The sequence below is a fragment of the Camellia sinensis genome, chromosome 7, assembly GCF_055761805.1.
Source record: "Camellia sinensis isolate YWXY chromosome 7, ASM5576180v1, whole genome shotgun sequence".
Lineage (NCBI taxonomy): Eukaryota > Viridiplantae > Streptophyta > Magnoliopsida > Ericales > Theaceae > Camellia > Camellia sinensis.
Window position 1 is genome coordinate 126,132,402 of NC_138967.1, and position 16,935 is coordinate 126,149,336.

Below are 16,935 nucleotides of genomic sequence, written 5' to 3' on the forward strand. Positions count from 1 at the left end.
CATTAATGTTTTAAAAAAAATGCCCAACATGTAAAATTTTTTTATAAAAATAAAAATAAAATGAAAAATTTTTAGGAAAAAATAAAACAAATAAAATAATGATTTCTACTTAACAAAAAATACAAAAAATTAAATATTAATGTTAAAAAAAAATATCCGACATATAAAAAATAAAAAAATAAATAAATAAAAATAAAAAAATTCTAATTCGCTGGACTATTTTTCTAATACCAAGTCCTGAAGGCCCCTCCAAATCCCCTTGGAGAGGCCCATTTTAATCCGGAGCTCACCATCAATCCCCTCACATCTCTCAAAACAAACACAATATTAGTGGGTCTCACCTCACTACCAATCTCAATCCCTCCTTTAACTCTCCAAACAAACGGGGCCCTAGGGTAATCCAGAACACCACAAACAATATTGGTTGTGTTGAGAATATGGTCAAAAGAATTTTTTTGGTTTTTTAATTTTTTTTTGCGTCATATTTTCTCTTTATTTTTTTACATTTAAAAAAAAAAAAGTCAAAAAACATTAAAAAGTCATATTTTAATTTACTCCCAAAACAAGTCAATGATTATTGTCCAAAATTTACATATTTTAAGTGTAAAGTTGTGGATAAGGATCTTTTATCATTCTTTTCTCTACAATAATTTTACTTTGGTAATTCAATTGTTTAAATTCAAAATTAAAGTAAAATGATATAGTTTTAAAACGTTATCTTAATATTATCTTATTTTAATTTTAAACTTGAATGGTTGATTTCCTAAATTTCAAAAACTAAAAAATTGACTTGACAAGAATAGAATCAAAAGACAGCTAAAACTAAAGATTATTTGGAATGATTTAAATAAGTATATTTTTTAAATTTTTTTATAAAAAAATAGAGAGCTAATGTAACCTAAAAAAAATAAAAAAATAAAAAAGTGTACTAATAGGGGATGCCAAACAGCCCCAAACTTTGTTAAAAGAGAAAGTGGTGCTGTTGGACTAGGTTTTTTTCGATTATTCCAATTGACTATTTTATTTTTATAAAAAATTATATTAATCAGATATCGATAACTCGTAAATCATAACATATTTTATCAATAATTTATTTTTAAAATTATATTATCATTGAAAAAAATATAATCTAATCAAGAGACTATCGATATCCAATGAGTGTGATTTTTGTAGAGATAAAATATTCGACGAGTTTAATACATTGATTAATTTGGATTATCGAAACGGGACCCATGGGGATTGTGGTGAACACTTTGGGGCCCACCCTTTGTTAAATTACACTTTGCCCCTTTATATTTGTTTATTTTCTTATTTGACCTTTAAAAGTTTTTTTTTTTTTTTTCAATATGACCTTTCATATTTCATGCGTTTTTTTATTTACTTCTAAAGTTATTATTATTTTTTTAAAGTAGATAAAAAATGTCACATTAGATTTGTAATTTAGATTTGTGATATACATGTGAGTTATATATAATAAAGTATTTTTATGACATAAGGTTGTTAATGTGTGTCTAATTTTGAATATAAATGAGGCTACAAGGTTAAAATTGCTATAAAAGGCAAAATAAGTTAAAAAGACAAAATGTTACATCCAAATCATAATTATTTTATTTTTTATTTGACAAAAATTAAAAAAGTCAAAAAGTTTATCTAAAATGAGACTTTTTAATCCAAGGTAGAATAGCTAAAAAACCAACTCACTTCCCAAATCAAGCCTAAATTGTTTTTAAATTAAGGGGTTGTTTGGCATATTTTGAATAAGTATATTTTTTGTTTTTTTTTTTGTTAAAAAAGTACTCCATATGTCTCAAAATGTTAATCCCTTATTCTATTTTTTATTATCCCAAAATATTAGTCTATTTTAGAAAATGAAGGACTAAAATAATATGAATTTTTTATTTTGTCATTCTTTTAAATTCATTAACAACACAAAAAGTAAAATTATGACAATTGATATTTAAAAAATATATATCAAAGAATAATTTTAAAAAATTAATATTTTTAAAATGCAACAATTATACTATTAAAAAAAATTAGTTTCCACAAAAAAAATTATTATTTTATTACGGAGGGAGTAAATAAAAAAATGATGTATATTTAAAATAATTTTTTAATTTTTTACGTGTAATATAAAATAATGGTTGGTAATGTAAATTTACATTTTTACCCCTCTTTTTTGACAAAAAATTGCAACAAATGCAGCTTGACGAGACCTTTTTTTTTTTCCTTCTTCTTTTGGTCCTGGCTCCTGTTGCTCCTGCAGCGGGCAGTGATGCAGGAGTGTCATTATTGCATACATGACTGAACTGAACACGCATTCTTTTTGAAAGCGTAAAATGACCCACATTTATAGAGGTATGTTATGAATTTAATTAATCTATTAAACTTTTTATATGTGTGGAATTTATATATATATGAATTTGTGTGGTTTTATATCTATACTAGAGATTTGATAAAAAGTATGATTAATTATTTAGAATATATATTCTCTTTGTCTCAAAATAGTAGTCTTTTTTTGATAGTACATTTTTTGTATTTTAAAAATTAATTTTTCAAAATTACTCTTTATAATACATCTTTTTAGAAATATCAATTGTAATTATTGTACCTTTTATATTGTTAATAAATTTAAAAGAATAACAAAATAAGAAATTCATAATATTCTAGTCTTTAATTTTTGAAAAGGAACTAATATTTTAGAATAATAAAAAATAGAATAAAAAACTAATTTTTTAAGATGAAAAGAATAACCTTTTTTTACATTTTTATCCATTTGCACCCGAAAATTTCTGCCAACATAGAGTACGTTAATTTTTTTGATTTTGCCGTTCCGTTTTTGATTGTGAGATCAAGATTGTTGATAACAAACGGGAGTTTTCTTTAGAAAAAAAAATATGTCTTTTATGAACTATTTTTAAAATTTATAATCAAACATTTTGATCGAAAATTTTGCTTTTACAAAATACACCTGCTTTATTTTTGTGAAAAACAAAATATTAGAGATGTTGGAAATATGTTTTTGTGAAATAATTTATACAAATTGTAATAATTTTTTTTGCATCATAATTTTGTACGTTGAAAATGTTTTTTTTTTTTTTTGTGCGTTGGGCATGACGATTTTGATAAGAAAAAAAGTCACAAATTTTTTCAAAAGTCATAACTAAGCCAAACTTGTCAAATAAAAAAATTATTTTTGCCCAAGTTTTTGCGAAACTCTTGTTTCGATGACCCAAAAAAAAAAAAAAAATATTTGAAACAAAAGTGTGTTATGAAAATACGTATGCATTTGCAAAATAACACTGTTACTCCAATCCATTCTATCACATTTGTTAACAATTGTACAAAAATATCAATTGCAAGAACTTAACAATTTTTTTTTAGATGACAAATAACATTAAATTAACAAATTAATTTAAAGACGTAAAAAAAAATATCAACCTATATTTTCATAAAAATATATATATATTTATATATACCCATACATCTCATAAAAATAAAAAAATTATTACTACAACAATTTATCTATATATTGCAACTAAAACAAATCTGAAAAAAAAATAATAAATAAATAAAAAATTAGAGATGAGAGACCTAACAACCTTATCAACATACAATGTTCACCAAAATCTCCAACTAAAAAACAAAACGCCTAAACAGTAACCCATGACAAGTAATGGGACTATGAATTTCTACATAAGCTGTGAATTAACCAAAGAAATGGTCCCCCCTTTTGAAGTCTTACCGAAACACAAGTTGCGAGGCAAACCGGTCTTTCTCTAGCGTACACGAACATTACTGAGGATTTTATTGTGAAGTAAATAGACATTACTGTACACTCATTGAGAAATATGTTCAGATTGTCTTACAGTTTCAGGGTTGTTAGTTCCAAATTCGGCTGCTGATTTTGGATTATTAGGTATCTAAAATGTGAGAACTAAAGATGCAGTAACAAACACGACCCTATGAGGTGCCCACTTCAAGCAAGAAGGAATGCCTATGTGGCTATCTCAGATTGCCACCTATGCATCGACGATAGTGTTGTTCCAACCCACATGCATGCAAAACCATGCAAGCAAGCAGAGGGTCAAAGAAGATGGCATAAGAAGACCTCCACTGGAAGTGAAAGTCTATGCTGGGCATATCTGCAAGTTTCTCTCTTCCCTTCTCTTCACGTTGTTGTTCCTTGTTGATTTTCACCATTCACCATTAAAGAGGGTAGACATTTTTTGGTGGGTTGGTGTATCTCTCTCACACTCTCTTTGTGTATAAATAGAGACGGGAGGGAGAGGATGTTTTGTATCAGAAATTGGAAAGTGAGAGCTGTGAGTTGAGTGAGTTTCATCTCCTCCTCTGTATTTGTATTTTGTTCCATTTTAATGAAAAATTCTCATTTCTGTCCGTGGATGTAGGCATTGGGCTGAACCACGTAAATATTGTGTTCTCTGTGTGTGTGAGATAATTTTTCTGGGTGTGTTTGATCCTAACAAAGTGGTATCAGAGCTGGTTGAGTCTTTTTCGGAAAAAACGGAGTGTATTTTTCAGAAATGCCCAGAAATCAAAGTAGTCCAAATCCATTTTGGATGACACCAACTTGAAGCCCTCGATGAGACGATCACAGAGCTGAAAACCATGTCGGAAAACGACACCGGAGCAGGCGTCACGCGCTCCACGCGCCAAATACGCCGTTCTCACGCGCTTATACGTGCACACTCGCCACACGCGCGCGCACCAGCTGAGCCTCAGCCGACGTCGAGCCGAGCCAGATCTAAGCCGTTGACTAAGCCGTCCAGCCGCTGACCAAGCCGATCAAAGCCTATTTTTCAGATAGGGATCACTTTCTGCATGATAGAGGAATCAGCGTCGACTTTAGGTTCCATGATAAAGCTAAATGCTTCCAATTATGCCATTTGGAAGCCCAGAATGGAGGATATCCTATATTGTCGAGATTTGTTGGACCCCATTGAGCTTAATGGAGTTAAACCAGCAACAGAAAAAGATGAAGACTGGAAGCGGAAGAACCGAAAGACCATTGGCCAGATCAGACAATGGATCGATCACAGTGTCTTCCACCATGTCGCCCAGGAGACTGATGCCTATGCTCTTTGGACGAAGTTAGAAGGCATGTACCAGTCGAAGACTGCTCGGAACAAAGCCCTCCTGATGAGAAGGCTTGTGAATTTGAAGTTGAAAGGCGGTATCTCTGTTGTTGAACACACCAGTGAGTTTCAAAATCTGGTGAACCAACTAGCAACTGTCAAAATGGAATTAGATGATGAGATGCAGGCCCTATTGCTGCTCAGTTCTTTACCAGACAGTTGGGAGACATTGGTGGTGTCCCTCAGCAACTCTGTCCCAGAAGGGAAACTGACCACGAGCATGGTCACTGATGCTTTATTTAGTGAAGAGGCAAGAAAGAAAGAGATGGGTGGAGATCAATCCCATGCTATCGTCACAGAAAATAAAGGCAGAGGCAGAGGCAGAGGCAGGGGAAGAAGCAAAAGTAGAGGACGCAGCAGAGGAAGATCTCAAGACAGAGGGAAATCCAGAGAAGGTACGAGTCGGCCAAGGTTCAAGTGTTACCATTGTGGCTAAGAGGGTCACATAAAGAAATATTGCTATGCCTTGAAGAGAGAACAAAAACAAGGAGATAGACAGCCAAAGACCGAAGATGGGAACACTGCAGTTATTGTCTCAGAGGATATTGCATTATTCTCTGTTGAAGAAGAAGAATGTCTCCATATGTCAGACAACGACACCGAGTGGGTGGTAGATACAGCAGCTTCCTACCATGCTACATCCCAGAAGGAGTTCTTCAGTACGTACCAAACTGGAGATTTTGGTACAGTGAAGATGGGTAACTCCAGTTTTTCGAAGATTGTGGGAATCGGTGATGTTTGCATCCAAACCAAAGTTGGGTGCACGATGGTGTTGAAAGATGTCAGGCATGTTCCCGATTTACGCCTGAATCTTATCTCAGGGATAGCCTTAGATCGACAAGGCTATGAGAACTACTTTGGCAAAGGCATATGGAAGTTGAAAAAGGGATCTCTGGTGGTAGCCAAAGGACAGGCAATTGGCACACTATACAAGACTCATGTGGAGGTGATTTCAGATAGCCTCAATGCAGCAGAAGATGAGGCGTCACCAAATTTGTGGCACAAAAGGCTGGGTCACATGAGTGAGAAAGGGTTGCAGATTTTGGCAAAGAAGTCGCTTATTCCTTTTGCCAAAGATGCGAAATTAAATCCTTGTGACAATTGCTTATTTGGGAAGCATCATAGAGTCGCTTTCCATTCATCATCCAGAAGACAATCAGAGTTGTTAAGCATACTCTGATGTTTGCGGTCCCATAGAAGTGGAATCTTTGGGTGGCAGAAAATACTTCCTGACGTTCATTGATGATGCATCACGGAAGGTATGGGTTTATGTCCTAAAGACCAAAGCTGAGGTGTTCCAGCATTTTCAGACATTCCATGCTATGGTGGAAAGGGAGACCGGAAAGAAGTTGAAATGTCTCCGAACAGACAATGGAGGCGAGTACACGTCAAAGGAGTTTGAAGCCTATTGTGCTACTTGCGGCATCCGACATGAGAAGACTGTTCCTGGAACCCCACAACACAATGGTGTAGCCGAGAGAATGAACCGAACCATTGTGGAGAAGGTCAGATGTATGCTCAAAATGGCAAAGCTACCAAAGCCATTTTGGGGAGAAGCTGTTCGTGTTGCTTGCTATTTGATCAACAGATCGCCATCAGTTTCACTGAATTTTCAAATTCCAGAAGAAGTATGGTCTGGAAGGGAGATCTCTTACTCTCACTTGAGAGTGTTTGGGTGCAAAGCATTTGCACATGTATCCAAGGAGCACAGACAAAAGTTGGATGACAAAGCCACTCCATGCATCTTTATTGGCTATGGAGATGAAGAATTTGGATACAGATTATGGGATCCGAAAAACAAGAAGGTTATTCGAAGCCGAGATGTGGTGTTTCAAGAAGGCCAGACCTTAGAAGACTTTGGGCAACCAGCCAAACCCAAAGTTGATGATGTTTCAGAAATTATTCCAAACCCTGCACCATCACAGCATGCCATTGATGAAGAAGAGTTACCGCAGCATGCAGTCAATGATGTAGAGTTGTAGGATGGACTTCTAGAAGAAGAAGATCCAGAAGTAGAGGGTGTTGAGCAGGGGGGGCCATAACCCCCTCTACCAGAGACTGTTGGTCCACAGTTACGAAGATCAACAAGAGAGTTTAAGCCGCCAACCAAATACCCTGCTTCTGAGTATATTTTGATTACCGATGAGGGGAAGCCATAAAGTTTTTAAGAAGCTCAAAATCATAAGGAGAAGAGTAGCAGGCAGCAAGCTATGGAAGAAGAGATGTAGTCCTTGCAGAAGAATCAAACTTATGATTTGGTGAAACTTCCCCAGGGTCGAAAAACATTGCAGAACAAATGGGTGTTCAAGTTGAAGAAAGATGGCAGCGGAAAGCTAGTCAAGTATAAGGCTCGATTGGTTGTCAAAGGTTTTGGGCAGAAGAAAGATATTGATTTTGATGAAATCTTCTCGCCAGTTGTGAAAATGACATCCATTCGAGTAGTTTTGGGACTAGCAGCTAGTTTGAATTTGGAACTTGAACAAATGGATGTGAAGACGGCATTTCTCCATGGTGATCTGAAATAAGAAATTTACATGGAGCAGCCAGAAGGTTTTGAAGTCAAAGGGAAAGAAAACTTAGTCTGCAGATTGAAGAAGAGTTTCTACGGCCTCAAACAAGCACCGAGACAGTGGTACAAGAAATTTGACTCATTCATGGTAGGTCATGAATACAAGAGAACTGCTGCAGACCAGTGTGTTTATGTCAGGAAATTTCCCGGTGGAAACTTCATCATACTCTTGCTCTATGTTAATGACTTGCTGATCATTGGACAGGATGCCACAACAATCAGATCACTGAAGAAGGAGTTATCACAGTCCTTTGACATGAAGGACCTAGGCCCTGCACAACAAATTTTGGGCATGAAAATTGTGCGTGACAGGAAAGCCAAGAAATTGTAGCTGTCACAGGAGAAGTGCATTGAACGGGTAATTGAGAAGTTCAACATGAAAGATGCCAAGCCAGTCACTACTCCGCTGGCTAATCATTTCAAGCTGAGTAAGAGTTCTTGTCCCTCCTCTACAAAAGGAAGAGAAGAGATGGAGGCTATTCCCTACTCATCCGCCGTAGGGAGTTTGATGTATGCAATGGTGTCCACCTGTCCAGATATTGCTCATGCTGTTGGAGTAGTAAGCAGATTCCTTTCCAATTCCTTTCCAATCCAGGGAAAGAGCATTAGGAAGCAGTCAAGTGGATTCTGAGATACCTCAAGGGTACGGCAAAAATGTGTTTGTGCTTTGGAGATGATAAACCAGTCTTGGAAGGCTATACTGATTCAGATATGGCAGGCGATCTTGATGGTAGGAAATCTACATCAGGATTTCTGTTCACTTTCGCAGGGGGAGTTGTGCCTTGGCAGTCCAAGCTGCAGAAGTGTGTTGCTTTATCCACAACCGAGGCAGAGTACATTGCCGCAGCGGAAGCTGGGAAAGATATGTTGTGGTTGAAGCGTTTTCTATAAGAGTTGGGACTAAAACAAGAAAAATTCACGGTACATTGTAATAGCCAGAGTGCCATAGACCTCAGCAAGAATTCAATGTACCATTCTCGTACAAAACACATTGATATTCGGTATCATTGGATACGCGAAGTGATGGACAAGCAGTTATTGGAACTGATCAAGATCCACACAGATAAGAATCCAGCCGACATGCTTACAAAGGTGGTCTCGAGAGACAAACTCGAAATTTGCAGAGACATTGCCGGGATGGACTTCAAGTGAGAAGTCAGTCATGCATGTGGGTATGGAGGGGGAGAATTGTTGTTCCAACCCACATGCATGCAAAACCATGCAAGCAAGTAGAGGGTCAAAGAAGATGGCGTAAGAAGACCTCCACTGGAAGTGAAAGTCTATGCTGGGCATATCTGCAAGTTTCTCTCTTCCCTTCTCTTCACGTTGTTGTTCCTTGTTGATTTTCACCATTCACCATTAAAGAGGGTAGACATTTTTTGGTGGGTTGGTGTATCTCTCTCACACTCTCTTTGTGTATAAATAGAGACGGGAGGGAGAGGATGTTTTGTATCAGAAATTAGAGAGTGAGAGCTGTGAGTTGAGTGAGTTTCATCTCCTTCTCTGCATTTGTATTTTGCTCCATTTTAATGAAAAATTCTCATTTCTGTCCGTGGATGTAGGCATTGGGCCGAATCACGTAAATATTGTGCTCTCTGTGTATGTGAGATAATTTTTCTGGGTGTGTTTGATCCTAACAGATAGAATAGCGTATAGTTATGCAAATAATTATTCCCCTGTTCAAACATCTTTTCATTATCCACGATGTATAGTTATGCCACTTTTAAAATTATTTGCAAAAGCTAGTAGTGTTTTTGGATGATGGGACATGTATAGATACAAATAGTTTGAGAATGTACCTTCATAAACTACCCAAATTAAACCTGTTTGAATTTTTAAATATTCAATTAATTGGTTGTTAACTTAGGATTGTTGGTGCAAAAAGTAACTTGAAGACTCAAATTTGGCCTGTCAACCAGCTCTAACTACTAATGGATTCAATATGTAGCGAGAATCTACTAAAGAAATCATTTTTTGTAACTTTTACAGGCCGTCGCAAATAACAAAAATGCAATCGCAAAAATCTTTTACAATGGTCATGTGACGGCAAATAGGGAATGCGAATGTGAGGTGGAAAATATTTTATGCGACCTTAAAATATTGGTCACAAATTATTTGTGATAGCTTAACCTACTTATGAATGTTTTGTCGTCGTGCAAAATAAATAAATAAATAAATACCTACAATATTTTAGCAACCATCTTATTACCCTCGCATAAAAAAAATAAAAATGCCTACAATGTTTTATCAACCTATGTTCTCATACATAATATACAATAAATGTGAAGAGATGTCTATAAAATTTTAGCATTCATGCATTGTTTTCCATCTTTTCTCTTAATAAAATTCTTTTTCTTCGGGAAACAAAAAGTTCACATGACTTCCATACATGCAAAACAAAAATCCATCAACCATCCTGTAAAATATTTATAAAAAGTACTAACATAATCAAATGCTCAAAAAAAAAAAATAATAATAATAATAAAATAAAATAAAATAAAAATCTTAGTTTAGCTCCCAATATATCCATATCTCTCCTCCTATTTGACATGATGAATATAAATGCACTTATTTAGATAAGTGTACTTATTTGGGTCTTATCACATTTATACTTTTCTGAATATCTTTTTTTGTAAAAAGTCAAAAAATATATTTATTAAGATCATTCCAAATAACAAAAAAATTATGTATTTACCACCTTGCCAAATTCAGAACAAAAGAAAACAAATGTAAGCACATGAAAGTTCAATTTCCAATAGGTAGGTCCATAAAAAATAATAAATAAATAAATAAATAAAATAAATTAAAAAAAAAAATCAAATTCAAACATATAATAACAAAAAAAGTAAATAAATTACAGAAAGTGAACTAGAATGTGCTATGGCAAGATCAAAATATGGTATGCAGCAACTTCAGAGAAGTAGTCAACATACATATCAAAAATCGATATGTAGAAACTTTAGAAAAGAAATCAACATAAATATTACAAATTAGTATGCAGTAACTTTAGGGAAGAAATCAACATAATATCACAAATCAGTATGCAGCAACTTCAGAGAAGAAATCAACATATATATCACAAATCAACATAAATATCAAAAATCTTATAAGTCGTAAAATGCTTAGCACCAAAAGGGCCCAACTATGGCAGGATATAGCTTTGAAATTCACTTCTAGAAAAGCCTTCATCATCCCCAACTTCGTTTCCTAGTGCCTAGATTGAGACCATTACCCATTTATATAAATATGGTCCTTGAAATAACTCATATAACCAATTATCATACAAGTCCAAAAATGAATATGCACTAAAAATATATCATTTTTCTTATAAAATATTTTTTGTGAATTGATTCATATCTGTCTTGCAAGTGAAAACAATTATTAGTGTCTCCACTGAAAATTCTTAGCATATAAATTCTCTGCAAGAGTTTCGCTCCTAACAGAAGAATTAATCATCCGTGTACCAATTCAAATTCTAGAACTACCTTCAAAACAAAAGAATTCAAGTTTTGGGAACCTATTCTATCATTCAAACAACAAACATATCTTAATCCTTTAGAGCCAACTGTTTGTGATAATTTTCTTTCCAGTTTAATTCCACTAGAACTAGGAAACCTTAGGAATTTGCAGTATATAGACTTGGGAATACTCTCTTGAATGAAAGCATACCTGGCATATACAACTGCACCACTTTGTTAGAACTCAGCCTCATCCTTAACAATCTCACTAGTACAATCCAGTCAAACATCGGTGACTTAGTTAATTTTTCAAGTCAAGCTTGAACAAGATACTACTTGGCTCAATAAGATTAAATGCATTATAATAATAATAATAATAATAATAATAATAACACCAAACTATTTGAGCTCAGCTCATTATGGTTCAATTAAAGTTCAATTGCGATCCACTCGAACGGGAAAAAAAAAAATTCAAGGTTTAACACATTTTGAAGCACGTTTACAGCCATATCTCTTGCTCCTCAAACAGAGGAGCAAAAGAAATCATAAACCAAGAAAACAGTGCCTCAAATCATTAATGAATGTATCCTCACATCTTGCAACCATAATCCAAAACAAATAAACAAATACAGGCTCATGAGACAAACAAACAGATAGATAGATAAAGGTGTTCTTATATTCTCATGTATGGAGAGACAGAGAGAGAGAGAGAGAGAGAGACCATCCAAGTAGTAAAATGAAGCAAACACTAAACTATTAGCCTTTTCAAGTTAAGACTACTACAACTTTTTGTATCCACAGTTAAATAGAAGACCATAATTAGTATAATACCTGTACATAGGAAGTCTCGGCTAGCAAACTTGTCTCAAAAAAAAAAAAGTGTGCAATGGGTGCATAAGGAAAAAAATCCCCAGAAATGGTTCCCGCCAAATAAGTGGCGAAGGGACATTTCTCTACAACTACTCTTATATTTCCACAGAATATTACACATATGGCCACCAAGTTGGTCATCCAAATTTAAAAAATAAAAAACAAAAATCCAAACTGATAAACATCACACACGGTTCAACAAAAAATGTCAAAGATAAACAACGAATAATCTTGTCCTACCGTACTTGTTGCTTGCATTTAAGGCATGCAACATTAACTTATGCAATCCTAAAAAAATTTACAAATGAAAGTTTAACCATCAAATGTTAGTTTCAAGAAGCAAGTATTGTATTATTGATGAACATAATACTTCAAAAATGTGTGTGTGGGTGTGTGGGTATGTATGTGTGAGAGAGAATATACGTACACATGTCAAAAATTAAAATGCATTAAAAATAAAAAAACACATTATTTCTATTTCCAACAAGAAAGACCTCAAGCGAGCTATTTTCCGAAGAGGATAAAATCATGCACTTCTTAATTAAAGAAATGAACTGCCACGAAATATCTCATTCATATCCCCTACAAAAAAATATTAACTAAAATCTCAAAGAAAAACAAAACGAAAAATGCCAATTCAAAAATAATCAAAGAGCAATATCTCTAACTAAGCAACATTATACACCACTAAAAACAGACTATACAGTAGAATTGCACATATTTGTTTCACCAAACTGCATTGAAATGTACCTCTCTATTTGTTCCTCAACAATAACCTTGTCCCCAAAATGTTTGAACTGCAACAATATGATACAAATCACCATAAACAACAAAGCGAGCAACAAACTTGTCATTAGAATGCATTGTCACTAAATTGATCTCCATAGAGCATTTTTCTATTATTTTAATTTGTTCACTCCAATTCAATTTGCAATGGTGAATATAACAAATTCTTCTCAATAACAATCCAATACCTCAAATTCACCAAATGCCTGCAGTCTATCCAAAATCTGCTCCATCGGAGCCGAAAAATCCTATAGCAAATCGGCCTATTAGAAGTGATTCGACAAGATGTTCTATACAACAGTTGATTCTTGCATGCTTGGTTTTTAGATTATATATCTATATCTGTATATATATATATATATATATATATATGCAATGTGAGCAACAAGAACAGAACCTCGAAGACAGAGAGAGAGAGAGAGAGAGAGAGAGAGAGTTTGAGCATGCTTGGTCAGGGCAAATATAAGGCCAAGTTTGGCAACCCAAAAATAATCCATCTTTTTATCTTTTTTCCATCACATCACCTCTCTATTTTTCTGCACATCTTTTCGTAAAAAGACAAAAAGTATACTTATTTAGGTCATCCCAAACAACCCCTAAATAAAAGAAAATAGGAGAAATAAATGGGGGCAAATATAAAGCCCACTCATAAACTGGACCTTTTACCACCCCTGACTTGCGTCTCATAATGTTGTCACAAATATATTTTTTGCCACGGCAAAACAGACGGTCGCAAAAATGATAAAAAAGAAAAAAGAAAAAAAAAAGAAAGATGCAAAAAGTCAATTTTTTAGTAGTGCTCTTAAGGAAAAAAACAATACCAACTACTAAGGGATTCAATATGTAGTCCTCTTATGGTCCCATTTGCCATTCAGCACATCACCAATGACTTCTCGCTTTTCCTTTAATTACATCCTGCAATTTTATTCATTCAAAAAAAACAGCATCCTGCAATTCCAAATAAGGAAAACTCATAAATAAGACAAATTCTAGTGAAAGTTTGTAGAAAAATACACCTAATTAAGTACCCTCGTTACAATGTTGTCCCCAAAAGGGCACTACTGTCAAAAACAGTCTTCTATAACTTCCTAACCTTCTTTTGTTTTTCATGTTCTCAGCTCATTCCCATCATAAGCTCTGCCACAGAGCCCTTGATATCTGACAAGTTGAATGTTTTCATGCTATGTTTTGATCAATGATCATTGATGAATTGTAATGCCAAAGTGTAACACTAATGCTATCATACATGTACCAAAATGAATGGTTATTTAATATGCCATGTAGGGCCAAAGAGTGCCACGTGCAAATTTATGTCAATAATTTGGACGGTAGTTGGGAATTGAGCCAAATTGGGAATGATCATATAGTTTAGAGACCAAATTGGGAAAAATAAACTTTAAGGGCAAGGTAAGAATTCAATAATACTTTAAGAGGACAAAATATAATTGTATATATAGAGAGAGAAAGAGAGAGGGAGAGAGGGAAACCTGAGCAGAAGAAAGCAATTCTGGTGAAAAGCGAACATATCGTTGACTTACCATAAACTGCAGAACTAACATCAAAACCACTGCCAACTTTCCCTTTTCCAATCTCACATGATAAACCCCACCTAGAAGCATTGAAAACTTACTTCAATCCGTTAAACTTTGGCTTGCTCTCAACATTGGCATATGGAAACATCTCAAGTATAACAACGTGCAAATTTGTAACAATACATTAATGATATAGATAAGATGATCCAAAAAATCACTTTCATTCTAGTAGCTCAGAAAGCATAATCATTATAGTAGATGTTTCAATTGTAGTAAAAGAGAAAGAACATGATAGGCAAAAAATATGAGCAAATAAACACCACTAAAGATAAAATAAGTAAAAGATTTTAAAAGTACTATAGGAAAGGTACAATACCTGATTCCAATATGAATAGAAGTCATTGCAACCTAAGATTGTAATGTCAAGACCTGCATGAATAATCCAGTTGAGACATTAGATATTTACAATTACTTAATTTTAATAAGAAAGATGAAGCATCAAACATTACCTTGTAAAAGTAGTTTGTGTAACAAATCATTCTTATCCTTTTCCAATGTCGCAAGGGCTGCTGCTACAGCATATTGCACTGCATATTCTACAAAGGGGTTCCTTGATTCACAGAGATTATAAGCCAACATTGATAAGCATTACCTCAAGCCAATATACCATCTATTTTCCCCGTTATTTGAATTTAGTTATTAAGACAAGAAAAACCACTAAAAATAATTCTTCTTCGGAAGACACAAATGTGGATTGCATGGTAGCTGCTTATCTTGCTTCGGATAGTCCAAGGTAATGAAGTGAAGAGAGAAAAGTAAATGTGGATTGCTTGGTAGCTGCTCTTCTTGCCGTGGCCAGTCCACAGAAGACACAAATCCTCTTGAACTTGGATTGCTTCATTTCATTCTCTCTACATCAGTCGTCCTAGTTGCAATATCAATAGAAATTCAAACTATATGTAGAAAATATTAGCAGAACATCAGGGAAAGTTTTCGTCATAATTTCAACCTAAAATGTGAATTTAGGACCTATTTATAAGTCCAAAAATGATGTTCTATATTTAATGGAAACAACCTTCAAGGTTCTAGCTTGGCTTTATTACTGCTTATTACACTTTACAAGGTCAAATGAATTATATATGGCCAACATACATATAGTCTCTTCACAAGTTTTGTATGAACCAGCCAAAGACCCTTCACAATCTAAAACTTCAATGATCTATAAAACGGTATATTAAATTTTTTGAGATTTGTAGTTTCATTTGAAGAGATCACTGCAAGTAGATCTATTGTGGAAGCAAGAAGAATTTTATTATTATTATTATTATTATTATGATTAGTGATATTTATATTAATATTTTATTTTTGTCTAACTACATCTAGGTAGGAATCAATTCTCTATTGCATGAAGGTAAGGCAAAAGCTATCATTCGATATGGATTGCATCCAGAGAGTAAGGTCACTAATTAAGAATGAGGCAAAGGAAAAATGAAAACACACAAGTATATCAAAATTTTCTCCTTCTTTTCTTGTTTTCCCCATTTTCTAAGCAACCACACAGTGCATAAAAGGAATCCGTACACCAGATTCGATTCCTCAAGAGATACTGAAATTAATAGTACCCGTGAAAGATTCAAAGAAGATAAAGAAAAGAAAAATACCAGTAGAAAGATTCAAAGAAGATTCAATTACTCCTTCAACTGTATTCAATTTCATACAAAACTAGCGCCACAATTTTTATTTTTCTTCCAGAATTGACAATATGCTTTCAAACCAATTTAGGTATAATAAAATTCTGAAAATTCATCATTTGTATATAATTGTGACAGAGCATCATGAGCAACACCATTAGCAATACTCAAAGTAAAATAGACTTTAATCAAGAAAAACTACCAAAGGAAAGATTCAATATCTAACTTTACAGTAGTTAGGAACCTAAACCAGAATAATATATACTACGTCACTAACAAGTCATCAAACAACATCACTATGGATTGCTATCGCTATGTTTGGTTCCCAGGAAAGCATAAAACAACATTTCCAAGAAAGAAAGAAAAAAAACACAAACAAATGCAGTTGCCAGAAAACTAGTTTTCCGAATTTGGGAATCACTCAAGAGACTAATCTTCAAAGCAACCAAGTCCGAAGAGTCCCTGCCGTGTTCGCAGCGGACCCGGGGGTGCTGCTGCGCCCAACTCACAGCAGTAACTGCTGTGAGTTGAAACGGCGTCGTTTCGGCTGTAAATAATAAAAAAAAATAAAATTTTGTTTGGGTGTTCGCAAGGCTTGAACCCAGGCAACTCCGGGGTGCAAAACACACCTTAACCACTGTGCTACTTAGATGCGCCTGAGCATGTTGCACATATATTATATTTATTACAATCTTTATTCCAGCATAAAATAAAATTTACAACCTGCTATTTTTACAATCTGCGTTCCAACATAAAATTACAAATACCCTATTGTCATAATTTTTTATTTAACATAATTAATTAAAAAAATAAAATTCCTAATTACTCTTCTATACAATAATAAATTACCTGAATTATTAATTAAAATAAATT

At 34.1% G+C, this 16,935-nt stretch overlaps 1 long non-coding RNA gene across 2 annotated transcripts; it reads right to left on the reverse strand.

Moving 5' to 3' along the window:
* Positions 1–11,284: 11,284 nt before the first annotated feature.
* Positions 11,285–16,598, reverse strand: LOC114307574 (uncharacterized). 2 transcript variants are annotated; one of them, XR_014336019.1, is made up of 7 exons: positions 14,881–16,598; positions 14,748–14,800; positions 14,327–14,448; positions 13,661–13,787; positions 13,028–13,087; positions 12,804–12,850; positions 11,285–12,635 (listed from the first exon to the last, which is right to left on the reverse strand). It is a non-coding gene; the product is annotated as an uncharacterized LOC114307574 (long non-coding RNA). The 2 variants fall into 2 exon arrangements; XR_014336018.1 differs by lacking the exon at positions 11,285–12,635 and having other exon boundaries at positions 12,645–12,850; positions 14,881–16,597.
* Between the last annotated feature and the right edge of the window lie 337 nt (positions 16,599–16,935).